Here is a 17121-nt window from a genome sequence, read left to right on the forward strand (position 1 = left end):
TCTCTTATTTTTTTCCCACTATTTCCAAACTGATTAGGAATTTCCCTCTTCATTTCAGAATGGGAGGGAAAAAGAAACTAGATCAACATTCCACTCTGTTTTACAACTATCTAAGATCAGTTCTTTTCAATCAGATATTCTGATTTAATGAGTCTGGAGTGAGTCTGGGCTTAGGTATTTTTACAAAGATTCGCAGTGACTTGAGTGGGGAGACATTGTTGAGACCCGCTGATAGGTATCAGCGGAATAATGGGAATTTTGTAACTGAGCACACAAGTGAAAGGACACACTCCAAAGCACAGCTATTCAGCAAAATAAAGACGAGACACGAGGCAAAGGCAAATAGTGCAGAAAGCAATATTTATAATATGCATCCTCTTTGGGCATTTCTGAGTGTATACTGTGGAATTTGGGAACTTCGGTTTGGGGAATGGATTATCATTGCTCTGATGAGCTAGGAGAGGCTTTGTGGAACAAATCAACTTGTAGAACATTTTGAAAAAAACAAGGTAGTGAAAAATATAGAGTGTGAATTCATAGATTGGCAAAAAAGAAAGGCCGGAGCAGCAAGTGGAGAAATAGATAGTTGAGTGGTTTGTTTGGGGAAAGAGAATTTGGGCAGGTGGGAAGTAGAGGAAGGGGAGGTAAAGACTCCTGGCCCTGTAACAAGCAGCTTGGTTACTGAGCAAAAATTAGGGCACTCTGTATAAGGCCTGGCTTATAGGTAAGAGGATAACTGGCACATTTTTCCTTAGAAGGGCAATTGGAGCTGAGCAAGGATTTTGTCAACAACAATTTGTACTCACACTCCAAAGAAAAACTATAACAAAAATAATGCAATGCAGTACTGTTAAAAAGCCTTTACTGAAAAGATTAAGAGCACAATAACATACAGGCTTTCATATTATTTAGTATACAGAAGTTGAAATTCAAATCCTGAAGAAAAATAGAGGCAATGGTACAAAGCCTTGTTTTATTATATAGCATCTGTGATGCCATCTCTTATTTCTATAACCCCTTCAACTAGAAGTACAATTTTCCAAATTCCTAAACAAGGACCTTTAGGTTTGTAGTGTACTTTTAGCAATAACTCATCATCAGCTTTACTGAGGATTTATTTCTGGGTCTTTTCTAGAATATTCAGCATAAGCTCATTCTCTAAACCCTGATGTTCAGACCTTCTCATGGCTATGCAAAGGATCCCATGCTACCCTGCCAATGGAAGAATATTAACTCTGATGGTAGAAAATAAACAGTCATTTCTGGGTCATTCAAGGTTAATGTTTATATAGGAGCCTTTGGATTAGTTTAAAAATCTCATTTGGTATCTTACAGAATCTCAGAGGGCCTGCACGATCACTAACAATCACTGTGTACATTACTAAGATAGTTTGGAAAGACTGATGGTCCAGGGGGATTATATGCCTGTGGTTGGGCAGAATATCTGCAGCTTTTACCTAATACCTAAAAGTGCCTTCTGAGCACTAGAGATAGACAATAAGAGAGAAAAAGACACAAAGAAGTAAATGTTTAGAATGTAAGTTCTTTAGGGTAAGGTTCTGCCTAAATGTGACAAATATATGTCATAAATTTAAAAAGTTCAATAAATATTTTGTTATTTTATTTTATCCAAGTGCATTTTTCCCACTTGGGAAAATATATAAAGATGCATAAAATGTTCACTTTGGCAAACTCATTTCCACTTATTTCTTGTTTTTCGGCATTCGGAAAATCTACAACAGTGTCAATATAACATTCTGATTATGTTTTTCAACTTCTCCATTCATTTACTTGGCTTTATACAAAAATAATATTCAAAAGATGGCCCCAAAGAAAATATGCTGAGTACCAGGGTCATCAAGTGAACAATTGCATCTTTCTCTGAGACGGGAGCTGGGGAAATGGACCAAATTGCAGGAGGTAGAAGCACATGTTTGTAGTCTTCTCTTTTCTCCATTTTTAATAGCATGGAACCATTTATTTATTGACTGCTTGAAATAAATTCAAATAGAAGAACTTTGTAAATGGTGTAGTCTCTGGTAAGACTCACCTGATGCCAATCTTTTTTGTTATTTATGAGAGGGCCTCAGAGACCTTGAATGTCTACTCTTTTTATCCAAGAGTTCATGTTGTTGTGAGCTAAGGCCCTTTTGTCTGGAAAAGAAGCTGAAGAATAATTCACGAACTCGCAATTCTCCTAGGACTGAGCTGGGATCTCATTAAGACTCACATTTAAGTGAGCTTCAAAAAGTGATAGAAAATGAGGCACCTGTGTTCTCCGAAGAGTTTTACTTGTGTTTCACTGTTTCTAGATTAGTAAGAATATTTCACAGCTCCCTCTGTTTTGTCCTGTGAGCAGGTGGGCAAAGAGTAGAGGCTGGGAGTCGGGGGAGGCTGAGGAAGAAGACCCCATTCTTGGAGTATTTATTGTTCTTTCCATTTACTTGGCTTTTCTTTTTCTAAAGAAAAAAATTTTCAAAATTATCTTACAGTTTTTAAATAATGGCTTTATTGAGATATAATTTACATTCTACAAAATGCACCCATTTAAAGTGTCTAATTCACTATGGTCATGTCACCCTGAACGTGCCTGATCTCATCTGATCTCAGTAGCTAAGCAGGGTCGGGCCTGGTTAGTACTTGGATGGGAGACCACTTAGGAAGACCAGGTGCTGCAGGTGGTAAAAAAAAAAAAAGTGTCTAATTCAATAGTTTTTAGTGTATTCACAGACATGTACGATCATCACCACAGTCAACTTTTGGACATTTTCATCACCTCATAAAGAAACCCTTCACTTATCACCTTCCGGGCTCTCGTCCCTACTCTCCTTGGCCCTAAGCAGCCACTAGTCTACATTCTGTCTCCAAAGATTTCCTTATTCTGGAGATTTCATATAAATGGAATCGTGTAATATGTGGACTTTTGCTCACTTGACTTTTACTCTCATTTTGCCTATGTCTTTTGTGGTAATGCATTGTGCTTTGATAACTTTAAATGCGTCCCTGCTTTGTCTCCTAACACAGCTTATGCTCAGCCTGAGTCAGGGATGCCCAGCATATCCTCAATTAGTGTTTGTGAATTTTTGAACCAATTTCTCTTGTTTCCTCTCCTAATACCAAGAGAAAATGTCTGTAATGTCTCTCTAAAAAAGGTCGCACTGACTCACCCCAAAATTATGGAGTAGCCATTTCTCTCTCTCTCCTTACAAGTATGACAACATGTTATAATACACATAGTACATGTAAAGCATATGCCATAACACATTACAAACTCAGGTCTTCATTTCCTGCACCGAGTCTTTACTACACCTTAGCATTATCTGCTCTTCTCTCTCTACTCTGTCCAATTTTCGGGAATGCTCCTTAGCGACCTGCTGGCTTCCTGATAAAAGAAATCAGAGTAATGTCATCCTGTGGCTATGGGTGTATTGCCAATGGGATGGATCGTCCCAAAGAACTGCCATTGATTATCTACTCTTCCTTATATGATTTAGAGAAAAACTTTCTCCCACCAGGATTGACTTGATGAAACCATGAAAAGTCTAATCATTTTGCTTATTTACATTTATTTATTTATTTATTTAAATTTCTGGGATAGTTCTAAGAGCAAAAGATTGACCAATTTCAGTTATAAAATGTTACTCTGCTTGCTACTTATCTACATTGCATTACAATCTCTAAACAAGCACATGAGAACAAATTGCTCTCAAGCTAGGAATATGTATATGTATGTAGTCCTCAAAGTTGGAATATGTACACGTAAGAAGAATTCTTTTATACTCCCTTTTGGAGAACTATGCTATTTAATTAGGAAGCATTGAATGCCTTAGACATTGAACAGTAGGGACCAGAAATTACTCTAATTGCATGTCTAAGTTAATGCTTGTGAATCTCAAAAAACTGTTTTCTAATCAGCTAGTTTAGTAGTTTTCTAAAGTGCAAGTTAAGTAGGCCTCAGTTTTACAGAATTGACTTAAATTCCAAGTTAGAATAAATTTTGGGGGAAAATGTCTCTTGCTCTTCCTACTTTGTGGTAAGTAGACTTAGAGGAAAATGTATTTTTTCTCTTTTCTTGGAGGTAAAAAAGTCTCTTAAGGAAATTTTGAAGTTCTGTTTTTTGTAAGCCAAAATTTTTGGTTCCTGGTTAGGAGCTTGAGAAAAGTGGACTGATACATATAGGATGGTACATTAGTCACCTTCTGAAATTCACTTGTATTTGTTTATGTCTGCATTGTTAATCAATGTAAGATGACCCGTCATGCTTTAATCCACATTGGAATCATAGAATTATTCATCATAACAATGTAAAATGAAAGAAATATATATTTCCCTCTTCAATATCCTGTCTTTCTCATTCCAACCGATGAAGGGAGAATGGGTGGTTAAAGAGAAAAGTACGTACGTAACCACGGATGTAATTTGACACATAGAAACAACAAGCCCTTTTCTAGTTGGCATGTGAAGGTACTCTTTTCCCCAGAATCTGGCGCAGGCTTCCTGCAGTTTGGGTGGTGATTGGCACATTCCTGTGCCAATGGGAATAACAGCTGGCTCCTCAATATTCTTTCGCGGCAGCTGCTCCATCCACCTTGGCACTGTTTGCTCACAGCTTTAGTTGCTGACATTCTCAAGCTGTTGCTGAGTGTCTCTAATAACAGTTTTTACGTTTTTTATTCTGAGTAAAATATCTGCATCTTTAGTCCTTTGTCAAAGAGATGCAATGAAAATTGACCCTAAGATGAAATGCACACTTATAGTTAGATTGGTGTGAAGGTTTTATAAGTTACTGTGGATGTGTTGATCAGGAAAAAAGACACTAGATTCCTGTATCTACCAATATGGTAATATGTACCTTTTTGAAAAGTTTCAATATGGGGCCAAAGTAGAATAAAAGAAGGAGAGTGAAGAAAAAAAAAAAAGGCAGATAGCATGTGGGAATATTTAAGAGTCAGTAAGACATGAACTAGAATACTGAAGTATATGTAGTATCATATTAGAGTTGGAAAGGAATACTAACATAAGAGTAGATGCCAAAGAAAGGTACAGACTCGTATTCAGAATGGTGCAGAGTACTAGAATATTCCCTAAGCATGGGACTTATAACTCCATTTACCCAGATACATAAGCCAAACTTAGAAAACAAAATTATGGGAAAAGTTCTCTTTGACAAAGATGCATTTTGGTGGGGCCTAATCGAAAATGTTGCAGAATATAACTATCTGTTGGACAAATGTTAAAAATATCTACGTAAGAAAGAAGCGAGCACGACCTGGCAAAAGGCTGTAAAACTTGGCGGATAAGGCAAAACTGTAAGGGTATTATGGGCAAACATTCTGAGGATGAGTAATCCAAAAAACTCACAAAGCTGAGAGCTTAATAACCACCTGAAGGTGGCATGAATTATGAAATAGTGCTGAGTCCTCAGTGTGGCCTCTGCAGCTCAATCACCCTCTGTCATCTCGGTGTTGCCCGGTGAGATGGAGTACCGTGAGGCCAGGTCTTAAAGTGAGGAAAAGACACGCAGTAAATTCGACACCTAACATTCACTTCCCAGTATTGCAAGTGGAGCTGTTCTTGGAAAAGAGTGAGAGTTTTGAAAATTCCTTTCACCTTTTAATATTGACTTTTTTCCTTTCCACTATTTTGCCTCAACTCTTTGCCTTCAGCTTTGTATCCTCTGGATTGTCAGCATACTACTGATGAAAGTCAAGATTTCTGTATCTGCCTGGGGATGGTGATTGATTCCATCAGCAAAAAGTCAGTCTGGCACAGAGCTGCTTCTCTGAACACCCAGCCTCCCAAGTGCATTACAAAGGCAAGACAAACTGGGCTACTAGCTCAGAAGTTTTTGTCTTTGCTTTTTAGAAATCTCTATAAATTTCAGAACAAACTAGTACCAGGACAGCACTTCTGGCATAAGTATGCAAAGTCAAGATGCAAAAAAGAATTTCTTGACTCATTCTGTATATGTAGTTTTCTACGAAAAGAAAAACTTTTCTTTTTTCCTTCTGCTTCTGAGTAGTGAGCGATGCAGCAGAAAAGAGTGGTAGATCTATTTTTCTTTTCCTGTTTCAGAATTGGGAAGCTACGTCAGGCTGTGAAATAAAAGACTAACCAACAAAAAGTCCTATATCTTTGGTGCATCAGTTACCATTTCAAGACTCTCTAAAGTGTGTCTAATTCAAAAGTCATCTCAGAAAAGATTTATCGTCGGGCTCAACTGGGGTGGGAAAAACACTGGAACGTTCATGTCCAGGATGTGCCCTACCCATTCCACTGGCTCTACTGTGAGTGCCAGGATCGAGCCATAGGGCCAGCCGTTGGCTGGGAGCTGAGACCCGGAAAGGAAAGCAGGGTGGAGAGAAAGGGTGGTGGTGATGGGTGTTTTGGAGAAAAAAGAAGGCTGTGGAGATTCTGTGGTGTGTATTTTCCATATCCTTGAAATGAAATAAAATTACTACCCCCCTTCCAACTTATTTGGAACCAGCACTACTCCTAAGCTTTGATTTACTAAAGCACAATAAAAATTTCTCCCTAAAGGGAGAATACAAATAATTGTACATTTTGGATGTCCTGGCCTAAAACAAGATTCCCTTATCCAGTTGAAATACAACAGCATTTTATAGTTGCGAGGTGGTGGTGTCTGGAGATTACTTTTTACACCTAATACCTACAGAACACTTTATACTTACAAAATGTTTCCAACCACCTTTATTAATGAAGCCATAGTTAACCCTTCTGTCAGAGTCTACTGGTGTTTATCTTAAATCACAGAGGCATGAAATTGGCCCCACTAATATGGTATATTAATCACTGAGAAGTAGTATTGATATGTCTTTATTGCCTTCCGCCTGTGTGAAATCTCTCTTCCCTATTCTTTCTTTCCCTTTCCTTCTTTCCGTTGCTTCTTGAGAGCCTACCCCTAGAGTTCAAGCTAAAAGCACATTTCTGAAATAGTTCTTTAGATACTTCGGATGAAAGTGGATTTCAATCCACATTAACTAAATAATTTCCCATAGTATCAATTGTTTTGACATAGCATAGATTTGGCCAATAAAATCTTCTGTGTCAGGGAAAGCCACTCAGTTTCATTGAGGTTTCATCTAACTTTTAATAAACTTGGATATTTGGGTTTGGACTCCTTTCTCAGAGGTTTGTAAGGCTTCATGATTTTACATGAATAAATAACTTGGAGATTTATGGATCTAAGTGATTTCCTAAGGGCCTATAAAATGTCTCAGTTAGTAGTATTGAAAGAGGAATATTTTAATGCTTAATTTTTAAGTCAAATAAAATTATTACATAGAAAAGCCCTTCACATTAAGAACTATGATCGAAGGTGTGATTCAGACTCTCACACCAGGTTTCCAGTAAGCACATTTTTGTGAGTGCAGATAAACAATTTAAATTAACAACTCTATTTTCAGAAACCATTTGATATTTGGGAGATATGTCTCTGTATCTGATGAGCTTATGGCTGTCTGAAAACGAAAACCAGATAGAACAGGAGAGAGAGGGGAGGAGAGAGGAAGAGGGTGAGGAGGCCCCAAAGAAAATGGTTAGTGAAGGAGAGCCAATCATAATTCAGCTGTTCCAAGCCAACCAAAGCATCTGGTTTCTTTAATTTAGTACACTTCATACTAAAAGGCCAGTTTGTTTACACTGTATATTTTGAGTTATTTGAAATCTCTCTTCCAAGCATTGGGTTTGCAACTTCAGGGGAGGCCTTTCAAATGTGGCTGCAAAGTATCCCACATCAGTATCACGTGGCATGAGAGATACGGAAGAGAAGGAGAAAAGTTACAGATATTTTAACAGTAGTTAGCATGCCATTTCAGGATCTTTTTTTTAAAAGCCAACTGAGAGAACTAAAAAATGCCCCCAGTTTAACCTCTATACCATGCAAATTAAGCCATTTTTCTTATGCAGGTGGGCACACATTCAAGTGGCTATGTGCCCTCTCTCAGTTACACGGGTATCTCTGCCTTGGCAACCCTACACTGTGTCTCAAAAATACTATTTACATTTTAACCGAACTGAAAATATACAAAGGTATCAACTACAACAACTACAACAAGAACTTATTTGGAATCCTTCTGGAAGGACTATTAGGGTTCAATTCTCACTCCTCTGTTTCTTCATGAATCCTGTCTCAGTGAGCTCATCATTGACAAAATTTTAGTTTTTACTTCTAAGTAGGGGTGCCCCAATGCTGTCCTCCAAGCCACTGTTCTTACTTAACTCCAGTCATGGGTTTCCAACTATTTCAAAAACGCTTCCACTTGGCTATACCACTATCACCCAGATGTCCAAAACAAAGCTCAGCATTTTCCCTAAACCAACCCCTCTTAAATCTCCATTTTTATGTAATTGATGCCATCCTTCTCCTGATCAAGAACTTGGGAGTTAATTTCAATTACCTCCTCTCCTCCTCTCTAGCCCCTTGTTGGAGAAGTCTTTTGTCATTTGCTTTCTCGTATTCTTTAAATTTGTCCCTTCTTTCCACTCCTGTTGCTCTCTTCACTTGAGACCTGAGTTACTCAATAATTTCCTGTTTGATTTTCCTGTTTGTGAGACTCAAAACTATACACCTAAAAGCAAAGGCTGGAAAAACTCCTGAATATTATAGATAAACAGAAGAGACTCAACTCCACCTAGAAGAGATCCATAATCTGAAACCATTCACAAGAAAACTAATTCATAGCCGAGACATTGGCAAGCCATTAACTTCACAGTGCTACTGTGAGAGACAGGTTCTTACCCATTTATCTTTTTTTTTGTGTGGTCCAGGCTAACTGCACGACTGACCTTGAGATGACCATCACAGCCTTTCCAGTCTGGTAATATTTGGCAAATCTCTCCACCTTCTCAAGGTGATTAGACGATCAGTTTATTAATCTTTGACTTTTAAGTTCAGATAGGATAAAAGAAATTCAGACACAAGAAAGTTTGCTCCCATTTCTCAAGTCTCTCCATCTGGGACTGTTTGAGCTCATCAAGAGCCGTAACTGCAGCAACTTATGGACCAATAGCAACAGCAATGCCCAGTGGGAAACACAGCTGAAAAACAGGAGATGAGAGCTGGGTGGTGAGGGCCTTGGTCACAAACCCTTAAGGCCTCAGGGTGACTCCTTTGTTGCCTGTGTAATTCCCAATGACGTCAATTCTGTGTGATGGGTACTCTAGGGTCACAGGAAAGAATCTTACATTGCTTCACAGCTCAGTTATTCTCACTCGAAGCTGTAAACTGGTAGTTCTCAGAGTGTGGCCCTCAGATCAGCATATTGGCAGCAACTATAAAATCGCTAGAAATGCAAGTTCATAGGTTATACCCCCAACTGACCTATTGAATCATGATCTCTGAGATGAAGACCCAGGAAATTAGTTTAACAAGCTCTTCATGTGATTCTTATTCATGCAACAGTAAGAAGACCACTGCTCTAATGTATGATGGTGATAACTAGATATAAGCAAACAATCGAATATATAAACATGCAAATAAAAATGGGATAAAGAGCAATTTGAATAGAGAGTCTATCGCTTCTTGTATTTGCAATGCTTAAAATAGAACAAATCTCAAGAAACCTGCTGACTAAATGACCAAAAGGGTCTTATGTAGGTTGATGCCAAAATTCAAAATATTCCACATAGCAAATATTTTAGAGTTCTTTGCTAGTTTATTTTCAAGAAAGTTTATTTTCATCGAAATCTAGAAAATAGAACACAAAGCTTTCTAGGATAATGAGAATGTGATATGCCTAGGAGGGCCCAAAAGTGCTCTTTTTTTTCTGTCTTAAGATTGTTAAATGTAGTTAACATTTCAGGTAGATGTTCTGATAATAACCTCTCTTCCCTCAAAATAAATCTTAAAAGACTAGTTTATTTTTTAATCACTCAATTGTCTTTGAAACCATTCTAACTCCCTTCCATTTGTCCAACTAGCTAATAGATCCTGAAAATATTATCTTCCAATATTTATTGACTTCATCTCTTTGGGTACTTTCTAGATCTTCTTAAACTCCCTTAGTTTAAGCATTAATTTCTCATCTGAGAAATTAATGTTAAATGTAGTTAACATTTCAGGTAGATGTTCTGATAATAACCTCTCTTCCCTCAAAATAAATCTTAAAAGACTAGTTTATTTTTTAATCACTCAATTGTCTTTGAAACCATTCTAACTCCCTTCCATTTGTCCAACTAGCTAATAGATCCTGAAAATATTATCTTCCAATATTTATTGACTTCATCTCTTTGGGTACTTTCTAGATCTTCTTAAACTCCCTTAGTTTAAGCATTAATTTCTCATCTGAGGCACTGTCGTCACCATCTATTTGGCATCTCTCTCTCTTCTCATGTGTGTCGCCCTTTCGTCTATTCCCTCCAAACATGCCACCTTAATCTCTCTGAAATTATGAATCTTTCTCATCATTGCCATGTTTAAAACCCTTTGATGGCTTTATATCACTTTCAGAATGAAATAGAGGGCCTCTCATCATGTCATCACCATCTATTTGGCATCTCTCTCTTCTCATATGTGTCGCCCTTTCGTCTATTCCCTCCAAACACGCCACCTTAATCTCTCTGAAATTATGAATCTCTCTCGTCATTGCCATGTTTAAAACCCTTTGATGGCTTTGTATCACTTTCAGAATGAAATAGAGGGCCTCTCATCACTGGACCCTTCCTAATTCTTCAGCTTTATTGCCTGCCTGATTTACTGTTCCAACCTCATCAATTAACTTGCCCTTCTGCAGACATTGTGTCAATTCTCCTTTACCTCTGCTGGGATATGCCTACCCACCTTCACCATGTGGCTAATTTGTAGCTATCCTTGACGACTCAGTTCAAGTATCTCCTCCTGGAGAAAGCTTTCTTAGACCACATCCCATTCATGCATATGGCAGTGGATGCCTCTCTGTGCAGCACTTCATCCTAGCATTCACCGCACCTTGCTTCTCTTTCACCAAAGAACTTCATAAGGACAGGAGCCATTTCTTATTAATGTTTGTAGAAAAACACTTGGATCTTCTTTTAGTACATAGCAGCTGCTCAATGAATGTTTATTAGCAAAGGAATGAATAAATAAGTAAAGACAATAGTTCTTCCAAGAGCTGCTCCTTAGAAGAGAGATTTGAGAAAGATCTTTCCATCAAATGAGGATCCGTTGAACAAAAAATGCTCACAAGCAGAGATAAGACAGTTCACATCAAATAAAAAATGGCTGCAAGTCTTCCTACAGACATCAAATTGAACCATTTTGGGAACCTATAGAAACTAGAAATCTCTTTTCATGCTGTTATTTTCGTCTCATATTTCCATACTCCTACTAGGACTGGGGGAAGAGGTGTTGAAATGAAACCCCTATTTTGAAGAAGTTAAAATTTAAGTGGAAAGAAGAAGGAGAAGAAATCTTCTGTGAGAATGTTCCTTCTCATTGCCAAACTTTCAGCCTACAGAGATTTAAGGGCGGGCTGAGGGGGAACTTTTTGTGTGAGATTGGAGAGCATGTAACTTTAGGTGCTTAGGTAAACTGAACATAAATTCTGAAAATCGGTAAGTTTATCTTTTCAAATTTTGGAACAAGACTGGAATTTAATTTTGTATTATGTTCTCTAGAGACACAGGGACCAAAAAGAGGGAAGGGTTATTTGCTCAGCTTGAGAACGTGATACCAAATACAATTTTTTAAATTCTTTTTCTCATCATTATATCATAAGATCTAGAGGAACTGCAGGTGGGTGGTTGTTTTGGATCCAGTTCCCAGACTCTACTGCTCATTAATTGTCCTATTTTATTTATATTCTGATATTTGGAGTGATTTTCCCATGCTGAAGTAGGGCGGAACTCAATTTATCAGGAGCTCTTACCTTCAATCTCTCACACTCATTCTGAGTGAGCAAGAGCCATGAGGTCTCAGCGGAACAGAATGTCATGAAGAGAGTCACAAGAACAACTGGGAGCTATAATCTTTGAGAAATCATTGGATATAGTGGAAAAGTCTTTCTCTTTGCCTTCTCCATCCAAATGGCTAGTCTCTGAGTTGTGACTTTTGGCTTCTAAATTTGGGATTTAACTGTAAATTATGTTGGCAAGAGTCAAAAGTCAAAACGCTTGGAAAATTCAGGTGTATAAAAAAAAAACAACCCAGCCCATAAGTGATCTGTGTCTGAAGAACATTTGCTTCCAATACAGAAAGTCCAATAGAATTTTCTGCAATGATGAAACTTCTGTCCTGTTCAATAGTGTAGCCACCAGTCATATTCAATATTGAGTCTCTGAAATGTACTTAGTGCAACTCAGGAATTGAATTTTTAATTTTACTCAATTTTCATTAATTTAAATTTAAATAGTCACACATGGCTAGTGACCACTGTATTGAACAGCACAGTTTCAAGATATGGTCTTAACGTGCATAACACATATATTGAACGTGCAAAGTGATTGTTTTTAAAAAGAATGAAGCCAGGGTACTCCTGTGCCTTATGGAAGTTTATCTACTCACTAAGAGCATATAGTTCTCCAAGTCAGACGACAATGTGAAGGGCATGATCCCAATTATATAAAAGTGCATGTGAGTCCATACAGAGACATCTAGAAAGGTATTAGCCAAATAGGTTTTCCCTGGGCAATAGAATTTGGGCTACTTTTTCTTTGTCTTTTTCTGAAATTTTTTAAATTGCCATAAGCATGTATAGATTTTTTAAAATAAGGCTATTTTATGAGTGTACAGTGTACATCTTTCAACATTATTTAGTCTAAAATGTATATATACTTTTAAAACATAAATTCAGCCACCTCTTATGATATAATGTGCACTGCCCAAAAGAAGATTTGGAAATTGCACACAAAGTTGTGTGTTCCTTTTGCCAACTGAACAATCCAAAGAGATTCCTTTTCTTTTTGTCCTCTTAAGATACCAGCTTTTCTTCTCCCCCCAGGATATTTAAAGTGTTTTATCACCACTGGCATTCTGAGGTACCCTTGTGGTATCATCACTCATCTGGAACCAGGATGCTCAGATACCCAAGGTTACTTTAACTTTCAGGGTTTTTTTTTGTTTTTTTTTGTTTTTTTTTTTTTTTTCAGGGAATCAATTAGGTTTGGACTAGAATGGATCTTGCAGGGGTAGCTGAGAAAGAGGCAATTCTGATCATCAAAGTGATCAGGTGGGCACTCATTCACGTTCCTTAAGTCAGATGTATTGTGAAGAATGAGTGGGCTTATAAGCTAAATGTTGGAAAGGCACTCAAGGAATAAAATTATTCATCAAATGCCTATCTAAAGATGAGTAGTGCACATTCAGGAATTTTTTTTCCCCCAGATGAGTTGGTCTTTTGAAGGTCACCTTTTACAGTGTAAAGTCATATCCTCTTTGTACCTGACCTACAACTCAGCTCACTATTCTTGCAGAAGAGGACCATGTGCCTGTGCTAGAACATCATTCTCATGTGATCTCTCTTTCCTCGATTTATCGCCTGGCACCATGGAGCACTCAGCTCACATGTAGCTTGGCAGTAGGCTCATGTTCAACTGAACTGAACGTTCTATCCAGTAGCTAACCTCAATTCACCCTGGAATTAGATTAGAATCAGGAAGTCTGGCCAGGTTTGAATTAGCAATGGATGACTCCATAGGATTTCAAATAATCACGGAAACGTGCATGCATGTATGTGAGTCAGACTAGACCTCCAAACACATTCATGTTCATTATCAGGTAGCTCAGTTTTTCAATAAACAAGAAAAGAAAGTATGCCAGATATTTGAAAAATAAAAAATCCAGGACTGATGGAACTGCTTTCACAAGCATAATTACAGCAATATTATACAATGCAATAATAATTATAAAGATTTAATTTATAAAATCCTGCTTTTTGAAAGATATCTTAAAAGCCTTTAAGATTAATAGTCATTAAAATTTTTTCATTTAAAAATATACATTAAAATATATACTTCATATGAGCCGGTTAACCTAATATTTTAAATTTAATTTTAACTTTTATATAAGTAGTACTATACATCATTTAAAAAGTCAACTAATACTATGAAGATTATGACAACTAAAAAGCAGTTCTCTTTCTCACCACCACCCAGGCCTCAGTCGCACACCCCATTGGTAGTTATTTTCAACAGTTTCAGATTTTCTATTAATGTATTTACCTCCATATTTATAAAGGATATGTTTATATTGTTATATCTTAATTTTCAGTTTTAAATATCTAGAGGTGATTAGGAATTAGCACTCTTACACATCCTTCCTTTATACCCTCCCTCACCCCACACTTTTCATTCCCTAACCATTCCAACTTGGGTTAAATCATATCCATTATTACAGTTTTATAATATTTCAGAGCTGAGCCACATTGGGTACTATGTTCATGTTTTCTTTACTCTATATCTTTTTTTTTTTTTTTTTACGTTTGCTTAGTCTTCTGTGTCTCCAAAATAATGGTAAAATACATTAATATTGACCAGCACGACATATGTAATATTTTTCTTATCTTGTCCATTCTGCTTGTAGGCCTCTTTCCTGTTGCTATTTATCACTGTCCTCCTGGACTTCTCTTTCCTTCTTTTCTGTGTTGAATTCTCTATTTTGTCCCTCTCTTCCTCTCTCTCTCTCTCTCTCTCTCTCTCTCTCTCTCTCTCTCTCTCTCTCCCCTTCTACCTCTGTTTATATCTTGATTTGGGTGGAACACATACACTTGAAGCTCCCTGACAAAGAATACATAAGAAGAAAAAAGTTGACATCTTATATACCTGCATGTGGTTTATGCTATCTTCATTCATTGCTAGGGATCAAGAGGGACTTGGCCATTTTCCCATGGGCCCCCTAATGTGAATAAATTTAGGTCTTTTTCTGGTTGGATGACTTTCCACAGTAAAATGGTTTGGGCGCTGCCAGTTAGTAGACATATTTTGACTTCATTGCCATGATCTTAGTTAGAATGGTGCCTCACTCCTTCCCCACGTTTTCCTATGTTCCATTGTCTATAACGTTGCTGGCTTAACTCCCTCAGAGAATAAACCCTAGTCTTCTGCTGGGGTAGAAGGGAGGTATTTGCTTGGGTGTCTGTCAGCAGGGAAGAGATCTGGGAGTCTAACTGCCATCCACATCAACTTCAAATCAATTATCTTATTTTTAGTACTCTTCCACCTCCCTTGTCCTCCCAGCCTGCTCCCATTTTTACAATTCCCTGGTGCCTTCAATTTTTGAGGCTTTCAAAAGTCTGAAGCACACATAGCCCTACTTTGTCCAGGTTTTCTCTTCTGCAGGTACTTAGTGGTACAAAGAAGTAAACGTCATTCAGTCACTACTTGTGCATCTATTTTCCATCCTCCAAATATATCTCTTGTTTATTGATGTCTCCTTTTCTATTTTTTGTGGGCTTTTCTGATAAACAAGTATGTTCAACCTACCACATTTATCTGCCCTATACAAAATAAAGACAAAGCATATCATCACTGTGTAGATGCAGAAATTGAGGCACAGAAAATAAGATACGCAATCAAAATTCCAGAAATATGAATGATGTGGTTAGGGCTAGGGTTTGTCCTCTCTGCCTCTGACTAGTCCTGCTTCTTCTTGAGGCATTCTCTGTGAGGATTCATTATATGACCCAGGTAATTCTTTTCAACAGTGAGGACCATTCTCAGAGGTCACCCTAACAGGAGTTGCTCCAAGAAGAGGGAAAGGATGAAAGGGAAAAAGTAATTAAGGAGAAAAGGAGGCCGTTGAATAATATGTATTGTAGGCACTCTGAATTACAATATGTAACCACACTTCATCCAGAATTAGGTCTTTAAGTGATAAACTGGTGATGTTGCAAATTAAAACATACTAACTCATACAGCTGGAGCAGAGATGGCATAGCACTCATCCTGATTTTAATGGGTGGGAGAGTGAGAAGCATCATGATCTTGAGTGTTTCACAGCTATTGTGCCAGCTCTAAAACATCTTATTGATTATGTACGAAGAAGAAAAGTCATCAACAGCTTTAATACAGTTCAAGATGCTTTCTTTTTTATAAAAATCTGTAGGGGGTTGGGAGTTTTGCTTAACATTTGTAATCTTAGTACATTAGCAACGATTTATATGATATTGCAGCTTTCTGAGAATACCAACATAATTTTAAGATTCCTTCTCTCCCTTAATGTTTTGAAAAATTCAAGTTTAAAAAAGTTTAAAATATGCTTTTGTTATGATTAAAGAGAAACACTCAGGAGAGAAAGAGTCAGAGATCTAGTCATACAGAGTGAGATGGTGGCTTGAAAACATTATATTTGTTTAAAAAAAGTTGATCAGTCTTTGATATTTGAAGTTGTTTCAGAACTTTTCCTTCATTAGAGTTAACAACTGAATGATCTCATGTAAAGGAAAGAAATCTAGTTTCCTCATATTCTTTTTTTAACATAGGAATGGGGTGGGAATAAATTCTCCCCCAAGGAATTAGGTCTACTGGGCAACAGGAGAACTAAAATTTTTAATTTAATTCAGACATGGGACTTTTGGGGAATTTTTATTTTTTCCTATTTGCATTTTGCCTTTATAACAAGTTTTACAAAGTATGTTGAGAATCTCAGCTGAAAACATTCAAATTGTCATCACCCATGGCCACTTATACTCTGACACACTTTGGTGATATGTTTCTAGATTTATATTATTATATATTGGGTGATAACCCAATGTGGCTATCAAGATACTGTATGGGCTGAATTACATCCCATTCCCAACCACTATATTCATATGTTAAAGTCCTAACCCCCAGTATCATAGAATGTAACTGTGTTTGGAGATAGGGCCTTTAAAAAGGTAATTAAGTTAAAGTGAGGACATTAAGCTGGGCCCTAATCCAATGATTGATGTCCTTTTAAGAAGAAGAAATTTAGACACAGACAGGCACAGAAGAAAGACAATGTGAAGCCACAGGGAAAAGGCACCATCTACAAGCCAAGGAGAGAGGCCTCGGAAGAAAGCACCCCTGCTTACATCTCGATCTCACATCTCCAGAACTGTGAGAAAATAAATTCCCTTGACTTAAGCCACCGAGTCTGTGGTGCTTTGTTATGACAGCCCTAGCGAATTAATACAGTGCCCTTAATTTTGTGACTCAGAGAAGAAA

At 37.4% G+C, this 17121-nt stretch overlaps 1 pseudogene; it reads left to right on the plus strand.

Moving 5' to 3' along the window:
- Nucleotides 1-2562: 2562 nt before the first annotated feature.
- LOC112482626 lies at nt 2563-2681 on the plus strand (annotated as a pseudogene).
- The last annotated feature ends 14440 nt before the right edge of the window (nt 2682-17121 follow it).

Source organism: Pteropus alecto, unplaced genomic scaffold (genome assembly GCF_000325575.1).
Source record: "Pteropus alecto unplaced genomic scaffold, ASM32557v1 scaffold185, whole genome shotgun sequence".
NCBI lineage: Eukaryota > Metazoa > Chordata > Mammalia > Chiroptera > Pteropodidae > Pteropus > Pteropus alecto.